Source organism: Canis lupus, chromosome 19, assembly GCF_011100685.1.
Source record: "Canis lupus familiaris isolate Mischka breed German Shepherd chromosome 19, alternate assembly UU_Cfam_GSD_1.0, whole genome shotgun sequence".
NCBI lineage: Eukaryota > Metazoa > Chordata > Mammalia > Carnivora > Canidae > Canis > Canis lupus.
The window spans coordinates 33,085,387-33,099,470 of record NC_049240.1 but is presented as its reverse complement, the minus strand read 5'-3'; the positions used below and the strand labels follow the sequence as shown (position 1 = coordinate 33,099,470).

Below are 14,084 nucleotides of genomic sequence, written 5' to 3'. Positions count from 1 at the left end.
TAGAAGGTATTCTTTGCTGATCTTTTACCTCAAAGTGCCATGGCCTATCAACTTTAAAACCTGCTTTAGAGAGTTTCTTAGTCTTAAATAAGACATGCCTTTCTTTCAACTTCCAGGCTTCCTAAGTAGCCAGACCAGAGCCAGAGACCAGACATCCCCTGGCTTGCTGGGAATAAATGGGGTCCCAGTCCTCAGGTGCAGCTCTCAGCTGAGAGCAGCAGGAACTAGTTCCCCCTGTATGTGGCAGTGGTCTTACTACTGACTCTTGCTTTTATGTTTGCTCTGGCCAATTCTAGGATCTCAGTGGTGAGACTGAAATGGGGTCCCCCTGGAGGCAAGACAGCAGACAAAGAGGATGGCCAAAGCAGGGGCTTGATCAACACATGATTCAGGCAAGGGCACTAATCATCGAGTGCCAAGACATTCCCTGGAAGAGTATTATATTCATTCCTGCCAAAGATCAACCTTCTGGGCTTGTCTACCATCTTCCTGAAGGTCCACAATCTTAAAAAAAAAAAAAAAAAAGAAAAGAAAAAAAAGATGAAATGGTGGCATTTAAAGAAACCATTTATTTAAATGGAAGTGTGCAGAAAGATCTTGGCAACAGGCAAATCTGCAGGGACTGGATGTGGCCTGAACAGCTTACAGAAGGAAAAGAGAAACATTTCTCAACAAAGGCAGCAAATGGGGAGGTGGTCCCCGTACCGCTGGCCAGCTGCTGCTTCTGCTGAATTTCTTCATTCATTCAATGAATATTTTATTGTGTAACTTTTCTGTACCAGACATTAATGATACTTCAGGGAGCACCTCAGAAATGGTACCTGCCTCTATTGTCCTTCCCTTTTCCCAGATGTATTTGTTAGACTCCCAAGGTTGCACAGCGAGAAATTTTGTTACTGTTCATAGAACCTTTTACAACTTACTAACTGCTGATAAACTGCCTAACAACTTCATGAATGTATTTTTTAAAAGATTTTATTTATTCATGAGAGACAGAAGAGAAAGTGACATAGGGAGAGGGGGAAGCAGGCTCCATGCGGGGAGCCTGATGTGGGACTTGATTCCTGGGGTCCTGGGTCCTGCAGATGTCAGGGAGCCAAAGCCAAAGGCAGATGCTCAACCACTGAGCCACCGAGGGTCCCCTTGTGAACGTTTTCTAATTCTTACCTTATCATAGAGGAAACTGGAGTCTAGTGACATTAAATGTCTTGCCCTAAATGGTATAATAGTTGATTCTTAGTTTTCATCTCTTCCAAATAAGTTTGTCCTAAACTGTAAAGTGGGTGCCGGTGCCCCTAGCTTGTGGTAAGAATGAAGGCTGGCGCTAGCCATCTTCACTACCAATCTCAAGAGTTACCTAGCTCTGCAAAGACCTCCTTGCAGGCTAACATGAACCCACTCATCCTTGCTGAGTGGGAAGCCTGATGTAGGACTTGATCCCAGGATTCCGAAATCATGACCTGAGCCAAAGTCAGATGCTTAACTGCTTAACTGACTAAGCAACCCAGGTGCCCCTTCACTACGTATTTTTAAAGAGTTGGTGTGATTTATTTGCAGACCACCTTGTTGTACCTGAGAAGGACTTGAACCCTGCCCTTCAATTCATTCCCATCAAACCAGCTGATGCCTCATCTCTAACTCTGGTCTGGCTGCCTAGGAAGCCTGAAGGCTGAAAGAAGGGCACAGTCTTCTTCAAGGACAGACACTTTTATGTGGTCAGCCTCCATGCAGTCAGGTTACCAGCCCCTCCCCTCCCCTCTACATACAGAGTCAAGATCTACTAAGTCTGTCAGAAAAAAAGACCCAATGGGCAGCCTGAGGGAACAATAACCTACCTGGCTGGTACTCCTGCTGTACTTTGGGGACTCTCGATGGTTGTGCTGCCCTCCCTCAGCTGCCTATGATGGGATCCCTCTCTCAAAGGACCATGGCCCTCAGGGCAATAGTGTCTCATCAGTCCCATAGACAGCTGTGCTCTGCCTGAAGTGGGGAATGACTCTAACCCCCAGTTACTTTCTTTGGCTAAGTTTTTTCTGCTCTCTTGCCCCCTGGGTTTCCAGAGAAGCTTTCAGGCTTATATATCACTCCATTTCTATGTGATGAACCATCTAGCTGGAGACAAAGAATCTGCTTTGCTGATCCTTGGAACTAGAAGTACAGTCTCTCATGAGAAATAAGAGCTCCAGTGGACCCAGAGCTCTGCTCCATTATATTCTGAGGCACACAGAAGTGTCAAATCTCTGCCCATGTCAGTTTAGGAATGGAGGAGGAAGACCTGAGTACTTAAATAATGCAAAAGGATCCTGAGAAAAGAAATGGGGTGCCTGGGTAGCTCAGCAGTTGAGGGTCTGCCTTCAGCTCAGGGCATGATCCTGGGGTCCTGGCATCGAGCCCCACATCAGGCTCCCTGTAAGGAGCTTGCTTCTCCCTCTGCCTGTCTCTGCCTCTCTCTCTGTGTGTCTCTCATGAATAAATAAATAAAATCTTAAAAACAAAAATAATTAAACAAAGGCTAGGCTGTGGGTCTTTAAAAAATTAATCACACAAAATTTACTCTCCCTGTCTCCATGTCCACCTGTAAATGTGCCACCTTATTCCATCAGCCCTTCCTCTTTGGAGTTTCCATCTGGAACTGGTACTCAAAGTTACCTCGAGGCATATTCTCCTCTACCCATTATTAAGTGGGGTTCCCTCTTCCTTGCTTTCCCCTGGTTCCCAGAGTCAAGCTGTGTAGATCAGGGTGGGCTGTGAGGCTGGCCTCACACTGCAGTTAAGCCAGAGCTCATCTAGAAAGACTCCAGGGAAGCCAAACAGCAGGTGCAAGCCAAAGGGAAAAAAATCTATTTAATTCCTCATCTCTTCCTGGCCCTTAGCTGGGAACCAATTCCTGAACCTTACCAGACTAAAAAAATAGTAATAATAGTGTGAGTGGTTTGATTTACTTTCTGCCCTCCTACTCCTACCACTCCCCTATCTGTCCCACCCAATTATGGTAGAATTTAGAATATAAAAGGCTGAGAGCCACTGTTTAAGCTATAGGCATTATAACTGCACGAGCGAGAGACCTATGATGTGTCTGGGAGTGGTGTAAAGGTGCTCAGCCTTCAAGGCTCTGGACTGGTTGAGGAGGAAGAAAGCTGGACTTTGGGGTCATCCTGAGGCTGGTTCTCCTGGCCCAGACCCAATGCCTGATAAGAGCTTTGGAGGTACTATGGTCCACTCTATCATTTGCAGATTAAATCTCCCTACATAGTACTTGACTGCAAACTATCAGCACTCACCTCTGCTTACTCTGTCAATAATCCATCAATTAAGGGCTGCTAGGGATATGCATTGACACAATAGATTAGCCAGACGAGGGCCCTGTTGGTCGGCTCTTCAAGTCAACGGTTGTAGGATTATCAACCCTGCCATTGACGTTTGCTTCATTCTTCCTTCTCTGGTCCCTTGTGAGAACCCAGAGAGAGCTCCATTCAAACCCAAAGGCTCAAAAAACAAAAGAGTAATCTCAGCGTGAGCGCCTGAAAAGCAATTCAGATCAAGAGAAATCAGAGGCAACGCAATGCTTTCTTCTCTCTCATCACTGCCTTCTGTCCTCTTTGTGCTGAAATTGTCATTTGTGGAGAGTTTTGCTCAGAGGACAGAAGTGTCAGTACCCTCTGATCTTTTAAACCCAGCGGCTAAGGGACAAAGGGCAAGCTGCTGTCAACCATGTCCTTATTTTCTAGGTGTAAACTGAGCTTATGATGACCACACTGCATTTCTCGCCATCTAGGTAGTGAACTAGTGGCTGTGGGTGGGAAGCAAAGAAAGGAGATAAGAAGGTATCAGTGCCCACTTGCTGCAGCTCCTGACCCTGACCATAGTGTCTGCCATTATGTGCATAACATGATTCCACCTAGCAGGTGAGGTGGGAGGACAAGGCTGCCCCCCTCTACAAACTGGCAGTGATTGCTGTATTAGTCAGCTAAGGGCTGCCACAACAGATACCACAGACTATGGGGGCAAAGCAGGGGGCAGCTTGGACAACAGAAATCTATTTTCTCACAGCCCCAGAGGCTGAAAGTCCAAGATCAAGGTGTCAACTGGGTGAGAGGTTCCTTCGGAGACCTCTCTCCTTGGTTTGTAGGTGGCTGCCTGCTGGCAGGTGTCCCTGGATTACCTTGTTATGCCCAAATCGCTGCATCTTATAAGGACACCTGTCAGATTGAATTAGGACCCATCCTTGCAGCCTCATTTCAGCTAATTACTTCTTTCTAGGCCTTGTCTCCAAGTACAGTCACATTCTGAGGAACTAGGGATTAAGATTTCAACATACAAATTTGGGGAAGGGGCCACAGTTGAGCTTCTAATAATTCCCAAAGATAGATCAGCTATGAGCTGGGAGGAATTAGGCCTCAAAGGATATTTTGCCCAACATGGATGCTTACCTTCAGGAAGGGGATGGCTCAGACAGCAACTACTCACTGTGAGGCAGGAACTCACTTCCCTCAAAAAGGTGAGAAAAAAAAAAGTTTCATTGGATTTGGGTTTTAGAGGCACACTCTAAAAAGACCAGTTTTCCTAGATACCATCTATCCTGACATTTTCCGTAGTCGCCATAGGCTGACAGTGGTGGAAAGGCCACTGCCAGGGAAGTCTTCCTGCCTCATAGTGCAGACTGGACCCATCTCTATCACAGTCCTGCAGACAGTCAAAGATTGTACAACTTCTCCCAAAACTTCATTCCCTCCCTGCTGCAGAATAGCATACCCAGGCTCATGGCCATTTGTCTTGGCTGGCCCTTTTGTGCTCCTGTGGTCTGCTGAGAGAAGAATGTTATTCCAGAATGAAGATGTGGGGAGCAGATTTGCACCTGACCAACAGCCTGATGCAGAGCCAGTCCAGCTGAGCTACAGAGAAAAATAAATGTGTGCTGTTATAAGCCGCTGAGATTTTGAAGCTGCTTCTTACTCAGCCCAAACTGACTAATGCTGGCAGCGACAATAGGGATTGGCACTGTTCTTCAGGGGTCAGCCTCAGAAGGCTGACCTACTCTCCCAGCCCATTCGATTCAAGGATCACTCCCCTTCCTCATGGACTGCTACTACAGCTGGTCTTTTAGGTGATGAGCCTTGGGACCCTCCCCCCCCGCCCCCCATGCTACTAGATGTAAAGTTTGGCTTGTATTGCTAGGATTCACTTGCTTGTGAGAAAAGGGTTTTGTGGCTACATGAGCTTGAAAACCACCGATTCAGTTTAATCATGTTGATACTGGGACCCAGAGGCTGCCTGGTAATAGTGGCTGAGCCAGAAGTAAAATTCCTGGGCTCTGCCTCACACTCTTCGCTCCTGGTCATCCTGGCTTTCCCCAGGGCAGCTGCCCCCATTCCTGGGGATTCATAGGCTCTCATTGGACATCTCTATGGGAGATTCCTTAGAGAAGTTAAGGATGTTGAGGACATGCCACTTATCTAAGTTTAAAATGAAATGTGCAAATAGTAAGGGATTGTTTTTTGGACTTTAGGTTGGACAGAATTGGACTAATCATAACCTTGGTATATAACACTCTGTCATCATTAGTCCTTTAGAGGCTCTTATTGATTTCTTTGATTGTTTAATTCAGCAATATAATGATCTCTGTATTCATTTTTTATTGTTGCTGTAGTGAATTACCACAAACTTAGTGGCTTAAAATATAGACATTTATTTTATCTTATAGTTCTGAAGGTCAGAATTTGAAATTTGAAATGAATCCCACTGAGCTAAAATCAAGGTGTTGGAAGGGCTGTATTCCTCTCTCGAGGCTCTAGGAAATAATCTTTGCTTATCCAGTTTCCAGAGCCTGCCCACATTCCTGGGCCCATGGCCTCATTCATGTTCAAGGCCAGCAAAAGCCAATCTTTCGCATGACACATACTTCTGACACTGACTCTGCTGCCTCCTGTCACATTTAAGGACCCTTGTGATGAAACTGTGCCCACCTGGATCATCTAGGACCATCTCCCATATCCAGGTCCTGAACTTAACCACCCTGCAAAGTCCCCTTTTGCCATGTAGGTTGGCAAGTTCACAGGTTCTAAGGATGAGCACAGGGACATCTTGGGGGGAAGTATTATTCTGCGTACCACAGTTATCCAGCCCTCGAACTAGACATAGCCTGTGTTCCCATCCCCTCCGCCAATCAGGGTACCACTATTCTGGATCATTTATCATTCCCTTGGAACGTAGTTTTATTATATATATGAGATTAAACTGTGTATTAGATCATATATGATATATAATAAAACTATAAACTATATATGTGATAAACTACATATACACACATATATGCATGCATACGTGTATATACACATCTATACATGTATATTTATATATGTGTGAATATAAATATGCATTTATCACATATGTAAATATATGTATCACATATATACACACATGTATCTACATACACTATATACTGTATGTATATAGACATGTATTTATCTACACACGTATGTAGCTATGTGTATGTATATGTAACAGGTAACATATGTTAAATGATAAATTGCTTCATTATGCTTTCTCTTGCAGTTTATAAAAGGAATATCATGCTTAATCTAGTATTTTCAAACTTGCTGTTATCACTTAACATTCGATCATCCATATTGTGGTGTGTAGCTGTAGTTCATTTTTGTTGCTATATCGTATGCGATTGTGTGACTATACAATTTAGCCATTATATGGGTTGTTTCCAGTTTTTTACTATAGTGAATAGGTGCTGCTATGAACGTTATCACACTTTTTTTTGTGGACATGCACAAATTTTTCTCTCGTATGCTCAGGAGAGGAACTGCTGGCTCATAAGCTATGTGAACTTTCAGTTTTGCAAGGCAACTCCCAGTCCATTTGCAGCATCTCAGAGATCCTGTCCATCCTATTTCAACCTTCTTATTTTTGTCAATTGTCCTAATTTGTATCTCCCTGGTTTCTGATGAGGCTGACTGTCTCTTCATATGTTGATTGTTCATGTATATTTTTTTATCTGTAAAATATTTGCACTTTGCCCGTTCTTCTATTGGATTGTCTTTTTCTTAATATTTTTATAATTCTGCACACTCTAGTAAGTAATCCTTTGTTAAATAGGTTACAAATATCTTGTCCCATTTGGTGGCTTGTCTTTTCATCTTTTCAAGAGGCGCTTTATGAATTGAAATGTTTTATTTGAATATGGTCAAATTTATTGATGTTTCCTTTTAAGGTTTGTGATTTTTGTCTTGCTTGAGAAATCCTTCTGCCGTCCCTAAGTCAGGAAGATATTGACACTTCTAAAACTTTCAAGTTTTGCTTTTGACATTTAAGTCCTTCAATCATCTGGAGCCAATTTTTGTGAGTGGTGTTGGGTAAGGATTCAATTTCTTTCCTGCAGTATGGATAGCCACTTTTCCTAGTTCCATTTATTGAATAGTCCCTCCATTCCTTACTGATCTGGGCTGCCACTCCAACATATATCAAATCCCATATTTGATGGATCTGTTCCAAGGCTGTCTTTGTCCCATTGGTCAGTGAGATTTGCCTATACCACCCTGTTTTGATTACCTTGGCTCTACAAGAAGTCCTAATATTTGTTATGATGAGTGGCTTCTCCCTCTTATTCTTTTTCCTATTCTGTTGAACTTCCATTTTATAATAACTTTGTCAAGTTCCATAAAAATTGTTGTTGGGATTTTGATTGGAATTACATTAAATTATGGATCAGCTGTGGAGATTTGACATTTTTACAGAGTCAGGTCCTTCTACTGATAAATGTGGCCTCACTCTCCGTTGATTTAGACCTTCTTAAATGCCACTTTGCTGGAAATTTTAAGGATTTTCCGGGTGCAGGTCTTGCACAACTCTGGGTTGGATAATTTCTAGATGTTTTAAAGATTATTCCAATGGTCTTAAAAAAAAAAAAAGACTGTTTTCCAATTATGTGCTGATGTTAACTTTTGAAAATCGATCTAATATCCCATCATCTTGCTAATTTTTAAAATTATTTCTAATTATTTGGCTACAGATTCCTTTATAATGCTTTCAAGTAATGGCAGTATTTTCCTTACTTTCCAATATATCTTTATTCAACTGTTTTTGAGGTTTAACCTACATACAATAAAATGCATATATTTTAGGTGCATAGTTTTGACAAATGAAGATACTTGTGTAATCACTACTCCAATCAAGATATAGAACATTTCTATTACCCCAGAATTTTCCCTACCCATTTATATCTACTATCCTTTGTCCCCAGGAATAACTAATCTGATTTCTATCTCCATATGTCATTTGCCAATTCTACAACTTCATATAAATGGAATCATGTCATATGAACTCTTTTGTGTTTGGCTTCTTTTGCTCAGCACTATGTCCATGAGATTAGATTGTGATTCTGTGTATTTGCTGCTGATGCATTTTAACTGCTCAGTAGTATTCCACTGAATGAATGTATCACTATTTATCCATTCATCCTTTGATGAACTTTCGAGTTGTTTCTAACTTGGAGCAAGTATTTTTGTAGACATCTGTTTTCAATTCTTGTAGATAAATACCTGCGAATCACATCTGAGCCAGAGAGTACATTTGTGTTCAATTTTATAAAAACAAGAAACAATTTTTCAAAGTGTCTGTGCCATTTCACACTTCCACTAACAAAATATGAGTGCTTCAGTTATTCCACATCTAACACTCGGTTTGGTCAGTTTGTTTTTTTTTAAAACAACTTTAATGCAGTGTGTTACATAAATAAAATGCACCCACCAATTTGCAGTTTGATGAGTTTTCACCAACGTATACACCCAGGTAACTACCACCGTAATCAAGATATATAACAGTTTTGTCACCCCCCAAAATTGTCACATGCCGCTTTCTAGTCAATCCCCTCAGCCCAGCTCTAGGCAATTACTAATTTGCTTTGTATCAATATAGATTAGTTTTCTTTTTAAAGAAAGCTTTTATTTTTAGTAATCTCCACATACAAAGTAGGGGTTGAACTCACAACTCCAAAATTGAGAGTCACATGCTTTATCAACTGAGTCAGCGAGGCACCCTCGAGTTTTGCCTTTTATCTTTTTTACTTTTAATCATTCCAGTGAATTTGACATCTTGCCTAGTTATAGTTTTAATTTGCATTTTCCTGATGACTAATGATGTTGACTGTCTTTACTTGTACTTATTGAACATCTATATATCTTCTTTGGGAGTGTCTGTTCAAATATTTTGCCCAGTTAAAAAAATTGGAATGCTTGCCTTCTTTTTCAAAAATTTTTTGCCTATTATAGATATTTTGTATTTTTATATACATTTTAGAATCAGCTTATCAACTTCTAAAAAAAGCCTAGTGAGATTTGGATTTGGATTGTGAACTGTAGATCAATTCAGGGAGGATTAGCACATTAATGGTATTGAGGCTTCTAATCCATGAATATAGTATATTCTCCTTTGATTTTTCCCCATCAATATTGTATAGATTGTAGTCTAGAGCTCTTAAATACTTTTTATAAGTTGTATTTGTAAGTGTATTTTGTGTATTTATTTCTAAGTGTATGCTAATATAAATGATAATTATTTTTAAAATTTTATCTTCTAAATGGTCGTTGTTAGTACATAGAAATGGGATTGGTTTTTGAGTATTGGCTTTACATCCCAAACCTTGCTAAATTAACTCGTTAATTCCAGATTTTTCATTGATCCCTTAGGATTTTCTATGTTGTTAATCATGTCTTCAAATAAATACAGTTTTACACATTTCTTCCCCATCTTAATGTCTTTCAAGTCCTACAATATGCTAATTCTGTCTTGCAACAGCATTGACTAGAATTAAAAGTGCATAGCCTTGTGTTGTTCCTGATTTTAAATGGATTATTCCTAGTGTCTCCCCATGGAGGATGGTGTTTGCTATAGGTCTGTTCTTTTGTAGATATCCTTTAGGTTTAATGGTGTTTAATTCTATTCTTAATTTACTCAGACTTTTATCAATAAAGGGAATTAATATTTTCAATGCTTTTTTGGGTCAGTGTTTTTTTTTCCCTTTAGTCTTTCAATAAAGTGAATATTATAGATTTTTAAATATTAAACCAACCTTGCATTTAAGCAATAATGCAATTTGATCATAATATATTACCCTTCTTATATGGTGTTTGATTTTTGGTTTGTTAATAGTTTAAAAACATATTTGCATCAATATTTTGACTAAAATGATCTTGTAATTTTTCTTTCTTGCTGCCATTATCTTCCTGTTATATCAAGACTAAGGTGGCCACATAGAATGGATAGGAAAATTATCTAGGAGAACTTGTAAAGTATTGGAATGATGTATTTCTTGGGATTTATGTGGTAAACACTGGTAAAAACCCTGTAGTGTTTTCTGTTTGGGAAACTTTAACAACTGCTTCTTTATCTATACATATTATCAGACTATTCAAACATTCTGTGTGAATCAGGTTTGGAAAACTTTATTTTTCTAGAAATATATCCAGTTCTTCTTCTAACTTTTCAAATGTATTGATATAAATTAGTTAATAGTATTCTCATGTATTTTTTTTACAGATTTTTTTATTTATTCATGAGAGATACAGAGAGAGATAGAGGCAGAGACACAGGCAGAGGGAGAAGCAGGCTCCATGTAGGAAGCCTGACGTGGGACTCGATCCCAGGTCTCCAGGATCAGGCCCTGGGCGGCGCTAAACCGCTGAGCCACCCAGGCTGCCCTTCTCATGTATTTTTAATAGTGCTTAAATTCTGTTCTTTTTAAAGCTTATTTGAGAGAGAGAGAGAGAGAGAGATTGCACGTATGTGAGTGGGGGCAGGGTTAGGGAAGGGGGAAGGAGAGAGAACCTCAAGTAGATTTCCATGCACAGCCCAGTGTGGGGCTTGAGCTCATGTCCCTGAGTTCATGACCTGAGCCAAAACTGAGAGTCACATGCTTAACCAACTGAGCCACCAGGGCACCCCTAAACTCTGTATTTCAATCCCTTATTTCTAAAGATGCTATTAAGTAAGGAAAATATTGTCTCCTTTAAGACCTTCTAGCATGTATCCTGAATGTTTCTCATTCAGAAACTGAATGGACAAAATCATATCTTGTGCAAAACAGGATCCTGGAATGGATGAATCACAGAACTTACCAGAGGAAGGAAATAGGAAAACCATGTAGTGTGTTTGTATGTATACACATGTACACATGTATGTGATATTGGTGGGATTTGAATCCAGACAGTCTGAATTTAGAGTCAGAATACTTAACCATCACATTAATGGTTATATTAAATTGGTAGAGAAGAATAAAGGATAAATAGAACACAATTCCTATGTGTGTGTGTGTGTGTGTGTGTGTGTGTGTGTGTGAAGATTATGGAAGTTTCCTCATCTCTTTTAAAATATATGCCAATACTATGTTGAACAACAGTGGTGAGAGTAGACATCACTTGTATTCCTGACCTTAGGGGAAAAGCTTTCAGTTTTTCCCAGTTGAGGGTAATATTCATTGTGAGTCTTTTGTATGTGGCAAGGATGCAGAGAAAGAGGAACCTTCTTATAGTTGGTGGGAATGAAAACCGGTGCAGCCACTCTGGAAAACAGTATGGAGGTTCCTCAAAAAGTTAAAAATAGAACTACCCTACAATCCATGCACCCTAACGTTTATAGCAGCAATGTCCACAATAGCCAAAATATGGAAAGAGCTTGTGTCATAGGCAAATGAATGGATAAAGAAGCTGTAATATAGGGCAGCCTGGGTGGCTCAGCTAAACTGGGTGGCTCAGTTTAGCACTGCCTTTGGCCTAGTGCGTGATCCTGGAGACCCGGGATCGAGTCCTGTATCGGGCTCCCTGAATGGAGCCTGCTTCTCCCTCTGTCTGTGTCTCTGCCTCTCTCTCTGTGTCTTTCGTGAATAAATAAATAAAATCTTAAAAAAAAGAGGTACATTACATCTGTAATAATGTGATAATGTATATATGTAATAATATATATAATGGAATAATATATAATGGAATATATATGAATGTATATAATGAATATATATGATGGAATATTACTCAGCCATCAAAAAGAATGAAATCTTGCCATTTGCAATGACATGGATAGAACTAGAATGTATTATGCTAAGTTAAATAAGTCTGTCAAAGAAAGACAAGTACTATATGATTTCACTCATTTGTGGAATTTAAGAAACAAAACATATGTACATAGGGGAAGGGAAGGAAAAATAAAATAAGATAGAAACAGAGAGAGAGGCAAACCATAAGAGACTCTTAACTCTAGGAAACAAACTGAAGGTCACTGGAAGAGAGGTGGGTGGAGGTATGGGTAGCTGAATGATGGGCATTAAGGAGGGCGTGTGATGTAATGAACACTGGGTGTTATATGCAACTGATTAATCACTAAATTCTACCCCTGAAACTAATAATATACTATATGTTAACTAAATTGAATTTAAGTTTAAAAATTTTTTAAATATATCCCAAACTTTTCAGTAGAAAGCGAATCCAAAGGGGTAGACCTGGCCTAACTGGTATTGTAGGGGGATAAATATTGGCTTAACATAACACCTGGAGCTGCCCAAAGAGAGCATGGATTGTTTCACAGGTAATAAGTTTATTGTCATGGAATTATTTAAGCAAAGACTTGAAAACTGGTTGTCAGGGTTGCTTATTCAGTCTCTAAACATTTTTGAGGATCCACTATGCGCTAGGCATAGGGAATGTAAAGAATCACAGGAGCTAGGAATCTCCTAGGCAGTGAGAGTGAAACAATGTGGTTCCAGCTCTCAATGAATTTATAGCTTAGATCGTAGGAGCTGGTTAATATATACAACTCCATGGTATATTTATATATATATTTAAATATCTCCCTATATACATGTGCATATATCTGCTTATGTCAGGAGGTGTCAGGATCTGGTTTCATCTGAGAGAAAACAAATGGATTATTAGCAAGAATATTGGTTAGAAACTCAGAAACCTGGGCTCCAGCTTTAGTTCTGCTACTTCCTAGCCCTGTGACCTTGAGCAAGGAATGTGCCCTCTCCATGTTTCTGCTTTCCTGTCTATAAAAGGAGACCGTTGGAAAAGCGTTAACATGTATTTATTGTTATTTTTATCTTATCTGTAGAGCCCGTTTTCAAGGGAAATTTTATGAAAGAAGCTTAACTTGTAAAGTGTAAATATGTAACAAGTGCCTGTAAAGTGCTGTAGCATTGTGTGGAGGTCTGAATCTCAATCCCTTGGGACCTCCCTTTTCACTCATTCACAGCCACCTCCTCCAGTGGCTCCTAAGCTTAGTAGTAGAACCCATAGGATTCCTCAAAACATAGTTGAAAACCAGTGAACCAAATGGTCTATAAGATTTTTATTTATTTCATTTCATTTTATTTATTTATTTATTTATTTATTTATTTATTTATTTATGAGAGAGCGAGAGCATGACAGGAGAAGGGGCAAAAGGAGAAGCAGACTCTCCACTGAGCCCAATGTGGGGTTTGATCCCAAGACCCTGAGATCATGACCTGAGCTGAAGGCAGACTTTTTACCAACTGAGCCACCCAGGCACCCCTATAAGATTTGTATAAGCTCTGATCTTTTAATTCTAGGAGTTTCCTCTTTTGTTTTGTCTAGTCCAGGAAGCCTTCCTAGAAGTGGAGTGTTCTGAGTGGAATTCCAGCAGATGAAATAAATGTAGGACATCTGTCAACCAAAAGCAAGAAGACAGCCATCCTAGCCATGAGATGTAGAATGTTTTTCTCCACGTGTGGGGGAGGCCTGTGTGCTTGGGTGCATGAGTTGGCATTTCAGCCTTAGTAACGATGTGACAGTCTATGTGTTACTTCACCTTCTTGAGCCTCAGTTGTCTTTTCTGTAAAATAGAGCCATTGATACTATGATGGGTTGCTGTGAATATGGGGAGGGTGGGGGATTGATTTCTCATCAAACCTCACAGTGCAGTTCCAGTGAGCCAGGAGTCCAGCATATAGTAGCTGATCCTTTATATCAGTTTCTCCTGAAGACTCCTGTGAAGGCCTCTTTCCACTCCTCACTCTGACATTTCACAATTACAGAGTCTCTTCTGGCATTACCTCAGCCTTTGAAATGTCT

The 14,084-nt window shown here is 40.1% G+C and overlaps 1 long non-coding RNA gene across 7 annotated transcripts in view; it reads left to right on the top strand.

Annotated features, from left to right (window-relative positions):
* LOC102151514 overlaps positions 1-14,084 on the top strand; it is a 190,194-nt gene that overhangs the window by 60,139 nt on the left and 115,971 nt on the right. The window contains exons 7-8 of one of the 7 annotated variants that reach the window (XR_005374105.1): positions 297-817; positions 1,558-2,437. The exons of the other annotated variants lie outside the window; for them this stretch is intronic. This is a non-coding gene — a long non-coding RNA (uncharacterized LOC102151514). Of the gene's footprint in view, positions 1-296; positions 818-1,557; positions 2,438-14,084 lie in introns of those variants that run through there. 7 annotated transcript variants of the gene reach the window in all.